Source organism: Schistocerca serialis, chromosome 5 (genome assembly GCF_023864345.2).
Source record: "Schistocerca serialis cubense isolate TAMUIC-IGC-003099 chromosome 5, iqSchSeri2.2, whole genome shotgun sequence".
Classification (NCBI taxonomy): domain Eukaryota; kingdom Metazoa; phylum Arthropoda; class Insecta; order Orthoptera; family Acrididae; genus Schistocerca; species Schistocerca serialis.
This window is the reverse complement of record NC_064642.1, coordinates 503502592-503519112: the sequence shown is the minus strand read 5'-3', so window position 1 is coordinate 503519112 and position 16521 is coordinate 503502592. Positions and strand designations below refer to the sequence as shown.

Genomic DNA, 16521 nt, shown 5'->3' with positions numbered 1-16521 from the left:
AAATACAATACAATATACCACAAACAGTTCTTCTGTTGTATTATTGGGTTTAGAAATGTAATAATCAGGACCAGCCAACAGAGCATATATAATGGGGATACCCACAAAGTTGGACCAATGAGTGTGTTTTTTGGGTGAAAGGACTCAGTTCAAGTGAATTAATATTAAAAAGTTTAAGATGCTAGGGAATACTGCATGCATTATAGCAACATCTTCAAGTGGCATATTTGCTTTGCTGAAAACCATGTTGAGCTTGCATGTGAGCCATGCTTTAGCTGACTGGTATGTCTGACAATACCACTGAATGTGCAAAACATTGCAATATTGGTGTTGAGGTCTTCAATCTGCAGGTGGTTTGATGCAGGTCTCAACACTAGCTTGTGCAAAGCTCTTCACCTCTGGATAACTGTTGCAACCTATATTCACTTGAAGGTGCTTACTGTAATCAAATCTTTGTCTCGATCTACTATTTTTATGCTCCTGCTAAGTTTTTGGTCTCCCATAACCAAGGAGTCTTTTGGTTGATGTCTCAGGATGTGTCCTGTGAAAAATTTCCTTCTTTTATTCAAGTTGTACTATGTTTCTTTTCTTTCTAATTCTGTTCTGTACATCTTCATTAATTATCTGACTACCCATCTAATCTTCAGTATTCTTTTGCAGCACAACATTTCAAAAGCTTATATTCACTTCTTGTCTGTACCATTTGTCATCCACATCTCACTTCTGTTCATGACTACACTCCAAATACTTTCAGAAAAAAATCTTTCTAATACTTCTGCAAAGGTCAGTTATTTTTCTTCTCACTTTCAGTGTCTCAGTTCCTAACTCAGTTCCCTGACTATCACCAGATTTAATTCTTGTTTTACTTTTTTGCTGTATATATAAAATAGAGGGAAACATTCCACGTGGAAAAAATATATCTAAAAAAAAAGGATGATGTGACTTACCAAACGCAAGTGTTGGTATGTTGGTAGACACACAAATAAACATAAAAACACACACAAAAAATTCAAGCTTTCCCGACCCACGGTTGCTGCATCAGGAAAGAGGGAAGGATAGGGAAAGACGAAAGGATGTGGGTTTTAAGGGAGAGGGTAAGGAGTCATTCCAATCCCGGGAGTGGAAAGACTTACCTTAGGGGGAAAAAAGCACAGGTATACACTCTCTCACACACACATATCCATCCGCACATATACAGACACAAGTAGACATATATATATATATAAAACCTCCATCTGTCCAATGGCCAGCTTCATACATCCGTCCACGTCAAACCCACCAACAAGCAACAGTACCTTCATTATGACAGCTGCCACCCATTCCACATCAAACGGTCCCTTCCCTACAGCCTAGGTCTTCGTGGCAAACGAATCTGCTCCAGTCCAGAATCCCTGAACCATTACACCAACAACCTGAAAACAGCTTTTGCATCCCGCAACTACCCTCCCGACCTGGTACAGAAGCAAATTACCAGAGCCACTTCCTCACACCCTCAAACCCAGAACCTCCCACAGAAGAACCACAAAAGTGCACCACTTGTGACAGGATACTTTCTGGGACTGGATCAGACTCTGAATGTGGCTCTCCAGCAGGGATACGACTTCCTCAAATCCTGCCCTGAAATGAGATCCATCCTTCATGAAATCCTCCCCACTCCACCAAGAGTGTATTTCCGCCGTCCACCTAACCTTTGTAAGCTCTTGGTTCATCCCTATGAAATCCCCAAACCACCTTCCCTACCCCCTGGCTCCTACCCTTGTAACTGCCCCTGGTGTAAAACCTGTCCCATGCACCCTCCCACCACCACCTACTCCAGTCCTGTAACTCGGAAGGTGTACATGATCACAGGCAGAGCCATGTGTGAAAGCACCCACGTGATTTATCAACTGACCTGCCTACACTGTGAAGCTTTCTATGTGGGAATGACCAGCAACAAACTGTTCATTTGCATGAATGGACACAGGCAGACAGTGTTTGTTGGTAATGAGGATCACCCTGTGGCTAAACATGCCTTGGTGCACGGCCAGCACATCTTGGCACAGTGTTACACCATCCGGGTTATCTGGATACTTCCCACTAAGACCAACCTGTCAGAACTCCGGAGATGGGAACTTGCCCTTCAGTATATCCTCTCTTCCCGTTACCCACCAGGCCTCAACCTCCACTAATTTCAAGTTGCCACCGCTCATGCCTCACCTGTCATTCAACAACATCTTTGCCTCTGTACTTCCACCTCGACTGACATCTCTGCCCAAACTCTTTGCCTTTATAAATGTCTGTTTGTGTCTGTGTATGTGCGGATGGATATGTGTGTGTGTGCGAGTGTATACCTGTCCTTTTTTCCCCCTAAGTTAAGTCTTTTCGCTCCCAGGATTGGAATGACTCCTTACCCTCTCCCTTAAGCCCACATCCTTTCGTCTTTCCCTCTCCTTCCCTCTTTCCTGATGAAGCAACCGTTGGTTGTGAAAGCTTGAATTTTGTGTGTATGTTTGTGTGTCTATCAACATGCCAGTGCTTTCATTCGGTAAGTTACATCATCTTTGTTTTTTTATGTAGCAACTTTTGTCCAGTTAATACTACGCAGAAATCAACTCTGCATTTGGATTGTACCTCCTCAACTCTTTTGCAAAAGGTGGGCAGTATTCTACTGCATCCATTTTCAGTAAGCTACCACAAGAACTGGAAAATCTTAACAGCAATCCAAATGCTTTCAAATCTAAACTACAGAGTTTGCTCATGGGTCACCCCTTCTATTCTGTTGAGGAGTTCCTTGAAAAATTAATCAGATTCCTATGTTATATTGTTGATTGCATTCATATAAACTTACAGGTTGTTGTCTTTTTAGGAGTCAAAACATTTTATTTTATTTTTTATGACTTTTCTGTTGTAATTTTATGTACTGACATGTTCCATGACCATGGAGATTCGCTCCTCAATTTGGTCCTATGGAACTAGGTGTATAATTTAAAGAAATACCAAAGGGTACTAACATTTGCCTGCTAGATAATAATACAATGTCGTGTGACAATGGCCTCCCATCGGGTAGACCGTTCGCCTGGTGCAAGTCTTTCGATTTGACGCCACTTCGGCGACTTGCACGTCAATGGGGATGAAATGATGAAGATTAGGACAACACAACACCCAGCCCCTGAGCGGAGAAAATCTCCGACCCGGCCGGGAATCGAAGCCGGGCCCTTTGGATTGACATTCTGTCGCGCTGACCACGCAGCTACCGGGAGCGGACGCCTACTAGATGATAATATTTGACACTAAAATTCAGGTGAGTGTTGCACGAGTACTAACAATATAGTCATGACCTTGTGTCTCCAGAGTTCTTTCTATTTGGCACACTGAAGAAAGGCTTTAAGGAACAGTGCCAAGCCACATTGCTCATGGACAGCTGCATGACGACTGTAAAATGGGTATTTTGAAACGTGTTCTCTATTGGAAAAATGTATCAACAGACTTGATGCATTAGGAAATACCAAGAGAAATATTGTGTTAAGTGTGTTAATTTTTATTTTTTTCCAAGATATTAAATGTGTTGTAAGTTCTGTGCATTACTTTTTAACACGCTGACAGTCATGCGCTGTTTCACTAGCAGGCCAGGGGATCATGTGTAAGGCCCTACTGTGGCTCCTGATGGACTCACAGCATCAGGCAGAAGGCTACGCTATGGTTGCCACCAGCCTTGTGCCAGTCAACATGTTAATCCATCCTTTAATAACAGTAACAAGGGCAAATACAGTATTGAACTCATGAGTTTTTGGTAGTGATTTTTGACAGGAACAAAAAAGGTGCTTCCTTGTGACCCCTTCTGGAACTGCATAATGTTGTGGTCTCGTTCCTACTGATAAATTATGAAACAAGCCCTTTAATGCTGTAAAATTGTAGTTTATTTAAGAAAATTCTGATGTTCAGCTCTTCGTGTTTTATGCATTTCATACAGGTGGAAACCTCTAACATCTCATTGATATTACATGAATCATTCAAATGTCATTCATACCTTCCTCAAATGTAATCACTTTCAGCAACCAGTTGCTGTAGCACCAAGTCATAGTGCAGTGCAGAGTTCATCACCATGTAGTATACTTTTTTCATATTAAACTATTATGTGAAAAAAAAAACTTGCTGATTGTTTTTTTTTTTTTTTTTTTGCTTGAAAAAATAGGGGCCACACTTCTTGATGAGGTTTAATATATTTGGCACACACAAGGAAGGCCTATTTTTCCAATTACTTGTCTAAGGTTTCGCAAATGCTCAAGTGATGTAATGTTCACCCACTGTTGCATCACCCATGGTTTGACAATATTTAGACTAATTCTCACTGTTTAGTGTTAACAGTGTCTCTTCAGGTGCAAATTTTAACTATATTTTAACACAATTTAACCCAGAGAAAAGTTGTGATATCTGGCATAAATCCATGGTATTCTTACTCAGTCATACCATATGCAAAGATTTATTCAGCTTAATGTCCACATCATGGATATGTATCCATCATCTTTCACTGCACACAAACCATCTGACAGTTCTTTGGAAAGTGAAATCTGTGTCACACTAAAATCCTGTGAAACAAGTGCAATAACCTAAGACACACTGATGAGTCAAAACACTATGGCCATCTGTTTAATGGTTCATTTGTCCATGCTTGGAATGCAATACAGCAGTGATTCAGTGTGGCATGGATTTGACAGGGCTATGGTATATTTCTGGAGGTAGTGTGAAATGGGGTAAGAATGAGCACTTCTTATTTATTTATTTTTAAGATCTTCGGTTCCACACCCAAATTATGCTCAGTTATGATCATTCAAAATTCAGCATGTGGAGAGTGCAGGTGAAAGGCATCAACAGAAACACATTAAAATACTTTTTATCAGAGGACTAGAAAAAATAATGAGTGATCAACCTCATATTTCAGAAATGATTTGCAAATTATATACCAATCTCATACTTATTTTGAGGTAAATTAGCCACATCTACTTTTTGTCATGTATAGAGACTACTAGCAATGAAAAATGATACCTAAAAAAATCTCAGCAATTTCGGTTCAGACATTGCTAAGACAGTGGGTAAAACAGTAAGTGTAATATGATAAACTGGAACAGAAAATCACTCTTATCTTTTTTTTATTTCAAGTATGTTGAAGGAATAACATCAAAATTAATAATGAGAAACTGAAATATTGACAGCAACAAGGGTGTCTGTTCCTTAACATCAAAATTCTTTGCATATGTATAGTTTAAACAATTGTATCATTCAACAGAAGGTATTGTTAAAATAAATATGTTCTTCATAGGCTCTATTGAGATGTCAGTTTGTTCCACTCTAAATATTTTGTGGGAATCGGGGGAAATTTGTCTCTTCCTAATACCTTTATTTTCTGGTCCTCCAGAACTTCCAGTACAATGCACACAGTTCTGTACTCTAGTTCTTTTTTTCTAGAGGCTTCCCAAAAATGTCACAAGTACAAATCAACCTTTCTTTAACCTGTTTATACTTTTTCCCTCACTATACTACACATCATCTTCACTCACATATGCTGACAACCACTCCACCTCAGACTCTTCTGTGTACACATATCTCCTAGGCATGAAGAAAGCAACTGCAAGCAGTTAACAGTTTTTTTTCTTTCGTTTGTTGACGTAAAAACCAACTTTTAGCATAAACACTGCAGAGATTAAAAGCCTCTTAATTGAAATGAAATAGTAATGACTTTATAGCTTCCAGATGCCTCACATCTGAGAGAAAAGCTTCTTCTAAAGGATTCTCCACATATGTTGCCATATAAATCCAATGATGCATAGTACAACTGTATCAACCCCAGCAATGCCACATGATTTGTTACAACAAGAATGGCCTATGGGAACATTTTCTTTCCAAAGTAGCTTCTTAATATGATCCTCTCTGCATAAAAAAATGGTTGGGGGGGGGGGGGGGCAAGGGGGGAGAAGTCCCTAATCAAGTGATTTTCCAGGGTCGTTAATGGCATTGGTCTCATCATAACTGAATACATTACATGCAAGGACACTAACAAGATTATCTTTCAGACTGATTACTAGATACATACGTATGCATTGCAGTATCTGTATTATGCTACACTGTGATCAGTCTCACGCATTACATATTTGGGGTTGCACCTAAAAAACTGTATCACATTGCAGACAACAATCATGTCTACAAAGATAATAAAAACATAGATATCTTTCTTCATTCTGGCTGGAAATTAATTATCCAACAGAGAACCATGCAGTGATCAAACTCACAGCACAATATCAATCTCAGCCCGTACAATGTGGCACCAGAGGTCTATGCACAAGTCACACAATTCCCATAAATTATAGGCCAGTGATTTTTAAGTACAGAGCTGGCACCCAACAGCATCCCAGATATGTTCCATCAAGTTCAGACAGAAGAATTTGGTGGCCAATACATCAATATGAGTTCATTACCGCCACTGCAGTGCGATTCTGACCTTTCGGCATGGGCAGTTATCCTGCTGGAAGATGCCATAGTCACAGGGGAAGAGATGAAGCATGAAGGGATGCAGGATAACGTTTACAACATGTAGTCCACAGCTGTCTCAGGTATATGTCCCCCTTGGGGTAACATTGTCCCCACATTTCTGTGTCTACGGCGCAGTGCATGTTTTGAGTAGCCATTTGTCTGGATGATGAGGTACCAGTGTAAACATGAAACATAATTCAACCAACTAGGCAAACCAGTTCCAAAGGACCAAGTCAAAACTTGACAATCTCATTCCACAAGATAAACTTAATTGGCAATGCCATTGCATTAACAAGGAAACACACTAGGGACGTATGCTCCAGAACCCCATGCTTAGCAATAAGCACTGAATGTCATACTCCCAATACATTATCATCCACTCATGGTTTAATTGCTGTTCAACTACTTTCTATAGATGCTGACAACTGTGGCATGTGGACAACTGACTAGCTTCACCGCTTCTAAGATGCCACACAACAACAATACAGCCTTCATCAAATTCACTTATCCCAATTAATTTCCCCGTTTCCAGCCCATATAAACACTGGAATGATTCGCCATATGTCTCTGCTCAGCCTATTTACTTTTCTTACTGTGTCACAAGCCTGTAACAGTGTCAGGTGGTATTCAATCTCCCAGTGAGCAGCAGGCAACAATTTTTTGTCTTCTCAGGATATGTTGTCCCTTTAGCCCTTATTATTATTAATCCTGCAGAGATAAGAGTTTCTTTCATTTAGTAACAACAGCCAAGAGACCTGTCAGGGCAAGATTATTACCAGTATAGCACCAGATCTCCATGTGTCCAATTATCGAAGGAGTATGACGACGAATTCAAGGTGCAGATAAGTGAAATGAATATTAATTTGCTTTTGGAAGACAACAATAATTAACTGATGTGACATTAAACTGATGTACAGTATAATTCTCTGGTCAACTCGATTAAACAAATAAATCTTCAACACATATGGTTGCATCCAACACTTCACTCAGCCCAAATCCTCTGCTCTCCACACCTCCTTGATCCAATGTAACACCACAAAGACTACTTGTATCCTAACTATCTGTGCTCATCCTCTTCTAATTATGTAACATTTATCAGTCTGCATAGTTAATAAACATAAATGTTAATACTAGGCGCGGAGTACTTTTATTAATTTTAGGAAGATGGTTGGTATGTTTATCATGTTATTTCCCCTATATCCCCTAACTGAATTTATGGCACTTTTCCATATACACTTAGGTGACAAAAATCATGGGATATTTCCAAATATCATATCAGACCCCTGCTTGCCCAGCATAGTGCAGCAGCTCAACATGGCATGGAATCAACAAGTCACTGGAAGTTCTCTGCAGAAATATTGAGCCAGGTTGCCTGTACAGTTGTACATAGTCGCAAAAGTATTGCTCATATGGAATTTTGTGCTTAAACTGACCTCTCAATTATGTCACATAAATGTTCTTGTTGGGCAATTTGGCTGGCCAAATCAATCATTTGAACTGTCCATAAAGTTTTTAAAACCATTTGTGAACAGTTCTGGTCTGGTGACATGGTGCATTGTTATCCATACAAATTCCTTCATTGTTTGGGAACATAAAGTCCATGAATGGCTGCAGATGTTCTCTAAGTAGTTTAGTTGGACCTGAAGACCCGGTCCATTCCATATAAACACAGCCCACACCATTATGGAGCCACCACCAGCTTGCACACTGTTTGAACAACTTCAGTCCATGGCTTCATTTGTGCTACACTCAAACCCTACCATCAGTTCTTACCAACTGTAATCAGGGCTCATATGGCCAGATCATGGTTTTACAGTTGTCTAGGTTCCAACTGATGTGGTCATAAACCCAGAAGAGGTGCTGTAGGCAATGTCATGTTGCTAGTAAAGGCACTCGCATTGATCGTCTGCTTCCATACCCCTTAATGCCAAATTTCCTTGCACTGTCCGTTAGGATATGTTCATCAAGTGTTCCACATTGATTTCTAGGGTTTTCCTTCACAGTGTTGCTTATCTGCAGCACTGACAACTCTACACAAATGTTGCTGTTCTCAGTCTTTAAGCTGAGGCCACCAGCCACTTCCTTGTCTGAAGTGAGAGATAATACCTGAAATTCAGTATTCTCACACACTCATGACACTGTGGATCTGAGAATATTTAATTCCCTTATGGTTTCTGAAATGTAATGTCCCAAGTGTATCACTCCAACTACCATTCTGCACTCAACATCTGTTAATTCCTGTCATGAGGGCATTATCACATTGGAAACATTTTTACATAATCACCTAAGTAAAATTACAGTTTGTCAATGCACTGCCCTGTTATACCTTGTGTGTGCAATACTACCCCCATCTGTAAATGTGTTCTTCACTATCCCACAACTTTTGTCACCTCAGTGTACGCTACTGTTACGACTTCGATCAATAGAGTCATGATATGGATAAGTTACTGTTCTAAAAGCAAAGTGTACAGCATACATTCACTTCCCACAACATGTATCTGGCTTTGAGAACTCAATATGTTGTGAAGTGAGTAAGTGCAGCAATCAGAGCCTCTAATCTCCACATGGAATTACAGAGAGCCTTTATGTATCCCTGGGGAATCTCTCCCATAGCAGTTCCCACGTAAAAAGTCCATGAAACATCAACATGTCTATGATGAACAATTCATCAATGAACCAAATCCCAGATGTATTTCAGAGGTGACATGTAAGTTTAACATTTGAGATAGAGGACACAGTAGCAATCACCAGCTGTTGAAGGAGGCTAGCAGTTTCCATGAATGTGACAACACATTATACTGCTGAAATGGGATATATGGAAAATAAATGATGAAAACCTCCCTTGGCAATTTATATTTGGCATAGCTCTTTTTAACTACTATCACGCTTCCACATAACATATGCCATTTTATGATCCTTCACTTCCACTATGCAAAGAATATCTATACATCTACTTCAGCTTTTCGAGAAATCAGATTAACTGAAAATCACGTCATTATGTAACAGTATGAAGACAAGACCTGGTGTCAAAGGTTTGGGTGACCTAATAAATTAATGCATTACATAAGTTTTGATTAAAAAATACTACTCTCTCTCTCATTTTATAGGGTCAAATCCTTCATCATCTACAACTTTTCTGTCATTCAGTCAAGTCACAAGTTGTTTTACCTGACACTGAATGTAATTCTATCATACAGTGTGCATGTGTTTAGTGTTTAAAGGAACAAATACACAGAGAAGTAAAAATGCTGGAGGGAGTCAGATGAAAAATTATGTAGTGAGTACAGATCATAATTTTTCTTGGAATTCATATAAAAAAGCTGGGTTCCCATGCTTCATAACAATGAACACTCAACAGTCACAGTGTGGGTAACTGTAGAAATCAGCACCATTACTGAGGCTGATTTACAAAAGTAAGAAATGGAGGGAGGAAGGGAGGCATGACAGTCACCAGATTCACACCAACAAACACAGTGACAAGTTTATCATCACAGGTTACATCCCTCTATACTGTATAGCAAGATACAACACTTTTTGTGCATTTTTGGCAACGTTCAAAGTCTTGGTGTTCTCACATCAATCTTTGTAAGAATGTCTTTCTTATCCACAGTAAATATGTCAGGTTTCTGTGGTACACAAGAGAAGGGAAAGGTCGTGAGGATGTAGGTAGCTAACTGTAACTAGACTTGTATCATTATTAACATTCAAAATACATCCAAGCCACCAGTGACCTTCGCACATGCATGCAACTAACCCTGTGATATCACCAAGGTATGAGTCTTGTTGGGTCCATATTAGATTTTCATTTCTGAAGTCTGGTGAACTGTAGAAAATCTTTGTTTGGATTTTTTATGGCTAGTGGCAATAATACAGTCTAATTTGTGGATATCTGCAATTGTGCATATCTGCGCAAACCCCTCTTGAAGGGCAGATTCTTCTTCATCATACTCACTGTTAATTGTACAATGAAGGTGACCACTAGAATGTTCTTGGAATATTATTCAAACAACTGTCTAGGTATCATTATCTAAGAGTTGTAGATGCACTGTGAACTGGCACAAGCAGCAAGTCTCTTGATGGTGCCAGGGATACATGACACAGTCCTTTGGAATATGATGTGGCAAAGAAATGCTGCTCTACAAAGACATCAAAATCACTCAGATGAAAATATATGTTTTCAAAATTCTTGCACTTTATATGCTGGACTGTAGCAGCATCTGAGGAGTAATAAATGTACTTAGGTATTATACAGTAATGGGTTATCATGAAGTTAACCAAATGATATTGGAAAAGACAAATGGTCACAGTGTTATGTTTAAAGCATTCTGACACAATAACAGATGAAATGTCATCAATTACATGGGTTTCTGGATGCCTGTGTGTTGTTCCAGTGAAACCCTTGGACCTCAACCTGCAGCAAATATGCTAAATTCCCTGTAAAATAACAAATAATGATGTATTCACTGTCACAAAGTGTCTCTTTCACACTCTGTGGAAATACAGATTGTGGGTGGCTATGAAGGAGTGCAGCAGGAGCATTTTTAATTTGTCAACAAGGTTTTCCAAGAAGTCCCACAGAAGACCGACATGTCTTGAAAATTGTTCTGCCTGTACATGTCCACAATTTAGGAAAACACAGACTGCTACTTACCGTAAAGAAGACACATCAAGTTGCAGACAGGTACAATTAAAAGGCACTGACATACATATATCTTTTGGCCACAGCCTTTGTCACTAAAAAAACATGACGCCAACCCCAGCATCTCGGGCCTGAGATGTATGTTTTACTGACAAAGGCTGTGGGCAAAAGTTATATGTAAGTGTCTTTTAATTGTGCCTGTCTGCAACTTGAAGTGTCTTCTTTACGGTAAGTAGCAAATGTGTCTTTTCCTACATTGCTTATATTCCTACCTGGAGTTTCCATTGTTTGTATGCCGCTTTGTCAATTCCATTTTCATCAAACAATTGTCCTACATATGTCATGAAAGAGTGTGTACCTGGGCAGTTATCACAGGTTGACATATGACATTTTGGCTGTGCAGTGTTAAAAATGATTTGTGCCAGACTGTTTATATGTGTTAAGTTCACAGTCAGCATCACATGCCAACTTTTTCAGTCTTCAACCTTTTAATATAAGCTTCACATTATAGTGAATGCAGCATATACGCACTATGGGTACTGGTTGCACCAGACAGAACACAATTGTTGCATTGTAATTGGCAAAATTTGGATAATCTTATTTTCAGTCCTGGATGTACATCTCTGAATGCTTCATACAACTCATACAGGTTTCCCAACACCTGTGTTTTTGTGTATGAACCCTGGATCTGTTTTTCTTCATAGAAATAAAGTTCTTCTTCCCAGGCAAATAGCAACTTCTATCTGCTATGTCGCAAAATTCTATGACATCGTTCACAGTGTCTTCTCTTAGAGCACACCTAGGTCTTGCATTAGGAGTTGCTAAGATACATAACATTCTTTAACTAATTGTTCTGCCTTTCTCACTAAATAGTTTGAGGCTCCAAACTCATTTTTATGTCTTCAAATGCTCCAACTTTTTGGAAGATCTTCTCACTGCTCGTGATGCTAGTACTAAATTTCTTTTTCAATTGCATTATAATTTCAGATTTCACATTTGTTTCATCCACTGCATTATCCCCACAATGGGTACATATTTACTTTTGAATACCTCTCAGTCTCTTCTTAACAGATACAAGAATGCCAACTAATGGAACTAAAGCAACATTTGAGGTTTATTTATTTTTATTACTATTTTTTTTTAATTTATTTAGCCATCCGTGGACATTTTAAAATGTATGGATGTTGTCCGTTGCGTCAGATGTGCCTCACTCGACTGAGGACTTATGCAGGTTTGTGATTCCCATCCACTTCAATGTACTTTGTTCGGCCACAGGCCTTTGTTTTGGTGTCAATTTTTTCCTACATCTGTCATATATTTTGTGGTCTGTCATTATGCCACTGATTATATCAACCATTCACATTTTACACACTTTTCTTGTATCTATTGTGCCTATTTTTCCTGAAGGATTTATAGCAGTACATGACCCTCTCAAACTCCAACCATTTGATTTGTACAGTCACAAAACACAACACTTCTGCTATAACTTCATCTGTACATGTAGCATCCACATTGACATCAAGACTTTGAAAGAAAACACTTCACTCGTATGATTTCCTATCTTCTGACTTACTGTCAGGTAACAAAAACGGCTGCTGTTGGCCTTTCACTTTACAAGCTAACCTTTCAAAGGTCAAAATAAAAATGCTTGCTGTTGGCCTTCTCGTCTTGCAATTTTACCTGTAATTGTTCAAAACAAGAATGCTGTTGGCCTCTTCACATTGTCAGCTTAACTGTGACTGGTGGAAAATAAAGTGATTGCTATTGGCCTATTCACACTGCTACCTTACTATGCATTGCTATCACATCTCTGTTTTAACAGTTACCATGCTTTTCAGTAATTTGTTGTAATCTGCATATAACTGGTGTTGTTTCATTGTACCACATGGCTGCACATACAGTACTAATTTATATCTCCTACTGCAAATGTCATCCCAACTTTATTGTTTAGTATGTTATGTAGTGTAATATGGAGAAGCACATAAAATTTTTAAAAAAAAATTATGGTGACATGTTTTATGTAATTCAAATTCGATGGTCAAGGTCAGGGACCTTAACTGTGTACAGTGTTTAAATATGCCCTTGTTGGGTATCATCTGAAAGCTTGTTCCAGGCCCTTTCCAAAGATACCTGTTTCACTCTTCTGCCTCTATTAGAACAGTAGTTGCATCTGTTTTTGTCAGCAGTGTTTGTCGAATTTGAAGCACATTTTCCGAACTTTGGTTTCAGAATTTCTTGTTGTAGCCATAATTCTGTGATTTGGCACTTTTCATTCTCTCATGTACAATAAACACGCCAAATTTGATAAAAGTTGGAGATATTGTCGAAAATTGTACTTTTCTCTGTTGATTTGACATTAAGTTACCAGCGATATATATTGCATATAGGAAGAGAGTCACTCACAGTGACCAAACAGATTAATCAAACAATAAATGAGTTAAGGACTGAAAGCAAAATTGAACAATAAATGAGATAAGGACTGAAAACAAAATTGGATTGTAATCAACTACTTCGTCACTGCAGTTAGGCGTGTACAGCAACTGGTCAGGTGATACTGATATTTGATCAAATCTGAGAAATATATCTGGCGTGTTGAAGGTAGATGCTGTCAAACTGCTGTGAATTTTTGGTCAATTTTACAATCTATATGTACAGGAAATCCACTCAAGCAATAAAAAAATCTGATAATGTTATATCTATATGGGTATATGTTACATAATAGCCTCTTGCAATCCTCGTAGTTTACGTATGGGCGTATGCAAATAATTTTATGTTGTAAATACAAAATGAGAGGGAAATGTGCCTATGCAACATTACTACCATGATTGTCCATCTGATGTTTTATATTGTAATACGTTGGCTAAACGTTTTAGGACATCAGATTATGATGACTTTTCCATCTGACTCATGATTGGCCGTGTTCATTTCCCATGATTCTTAGCGCTAATACGAACACCTACACATCACGTGAAACCCGCCGAAACCGTAATTTGACCAATTTCATAATGCAAACATGTTGTATTTCGTATATTACAAATGTACCTGTAACTTGCAAATCACCGGAATTATTGCTGGACATTCGAAATTAGGTTCGTTGGAGCACCGGTCGCAACCGCGGGAATCATGCCAAAGCATTCGACACAGGCATTCGCCCAATTACCATGCTGGGCGAAATCTCTGCGTCGAGGCACAGGGGTCGACGATCACAGGCAAGCGCAACCGTTTTCAAACTGTCTCTACTGCGCATGCGCTGCTTCGTGAGTGATAATCTGAACCAGTTGGGTTTTCTCGAACGTTTATTTCCGAATGTTTCGTTGTCTGACCGTATGTAGCGCTAGTTACATCTCAACTCACTTTGTGTTGCTCGAATGTTAGCGAATTAAGTATGGAAACAGTGTATCGGATGTGTAGTTTTTTCATGTTTGGCACTACGCGTTTCGAGAATTTAAAGTACAATATTGACGTAAGTATTTTGTATGCTGTTTGTGTGTTGTTGGTCTCTTGCACTGTATTGTGTAGTCTTTTTGAGGTTAAGGTACGGTACGTCAATGTGCCTACTACACTATGCGGAAAACATACACACCGTGTAATTTCACAAACAGTATGGGTGATGATGGTTTGCGTGTGTCTTGTTTTCTGCGTAATGGAGAAAGCAAAACATATTATAACCACAAGAAGACGGCTACAGTGCAAGAGAGGCAGCACAGCACAAACATATGATCATGACGATGAGAAATCTCGAAATGCGTCCTGCGAAACATGAAAAATTACGAAAATGGTGCTGTACATCATAACCTCATTTAAAGAATGATTGAGAGTGCCATGATTTCGAAAAACGTCGATTATGATAAATGTAGCTGAGTCAAACGTTTTCTTCCCACTTGTGATCGGCTCCTCTTGGAGAACCAGTGATACAAAATGTTAACTGAAGACGTTTATACTTATTCTTGACAATACTTCCTTCATCAACATCCTGTTTTCCTTTACATTTCGATTACACGCATATGATGATAAAATTTGATCAGCTTGTCTCACTGATTTTGGTAACACAAATTTTGTTGCTGATCGACAATACATTGCAGATAATTATTACCAGTGTTAATAAACAACAATGTAATAAATGCCCTAACATTACAAATGCCAGAAATTATCTAATCTGAAGAAAAATTATTGTTGGTTCAGCTGGTAGAGTGGGGCCGCAGTGTGTCCACTGGTTAACAATCTGGTATTAGCTTGATTTCAGTAATGTATGTGTGACACCGAGCATGTTTATTTATACATATGCGACATCCCCCTTAAAGTGATCCAACTTAATGTGCGCCTGTCATTTATTCCAATGACAATAGTATGTGACTCCCAATTATCGGCTCTTGTGAACGGATCCTTGTATGAAAGAGGAAAAAAAGTTATTCACTTTGAAAGTGACTTTACAGTACACAGGGATCCTTTTACTTATGATATCCTAGGCTCTATATATGCAAAACATTTCTACGGAAAAATCTCTCAAGGGAATAAAATTAAAGTAGAATATATTAATTTTTCTCAAGTTTGAGACACACAGTTCTTTAATAGGGTAGCAGGAACCTAGAACTTCTTATCTGGGATGAGAAACTTACGAGACTTAACACAAAATGCTTTGCACATGCGCACGTTGATCTCTTTGGTGGAGGCTTATTAAAGGCTTTGGAACCAGTCAATGGAGTTTCCTCTGATCGGTCGAAAATAGTTGCAGCTGTTCACTCGCCGCAACTCTAACAGCTTTCACCATGTCAGAAACCATGGGAACTAGGAGAATACCTGTGTCCAACGCATTGATGTCTTTGCCATTGTATCTCGCACGAATCTAGGGCCAACAGAAATGGGGACGCTCAACTACCGAGAAATCCGATTGATGCATCTACAGTGACACTACCGTGATTCTTTGGGTGCCCAGTGAGCCAATTTCTGCTGTTCTGTTCTGAACTGTGCAGAAGCCAATTTAACCCAATGGTAAATGGGGCATTGAAGATGCGACCTCCTTTGGAGTACTTCCGAGCGGCCTTGTATCCTTACAGATGGGATTAACGGAGTACGTCGAGAAAGTTCAAAGAAGAGCAGCACGTTTTGTACTATCGCGAAATAGGGAAGAGACTGTGACTGGTAAGATACAGGATTTGGGGTGGACATCATTAAAACAAAGGCGTTTTACGGTGCAGGGGAATCTTCTCACGAAATTTCAATCAAGAACTTTCTCTTCCAAATGTGAAAATATTTTGTTGACGCCAATCTACATAGGGAGAAACTATCATCACAATAAAATAAGGAAAATCAGAGGTCGCATGGAAAGATATAGGTGTTCGTTTTTTCCGTGCACTGTTGGAGATTGGAATAATAAAGAA

At 39.0% G+C, this 16521-nt stretch overlaps 1 protein-coding gene across 1 annotated transcript in view; it reads right to left on the bottom strand.

The window, feature by feature from the left end:
* Window positions 1-14309, bottom strand: part of LOC126481474 (alpha-L-iduronidase) — a 247787-nt gene extending 233478 nt beyond the window's left edge. Inside the window, exon 1 of the mRNA XM_050105252.1 lies at window positions 14186-14309. The gene's annotated coding sequence lies outside the window, so the exon portion shown is untranslated. The remainder of the gene's footprint in view (window positions 1-14185) is intronic.
* Between the last annotated feature and the right edge of the window lie 2212 nt (window positions 14310-16521).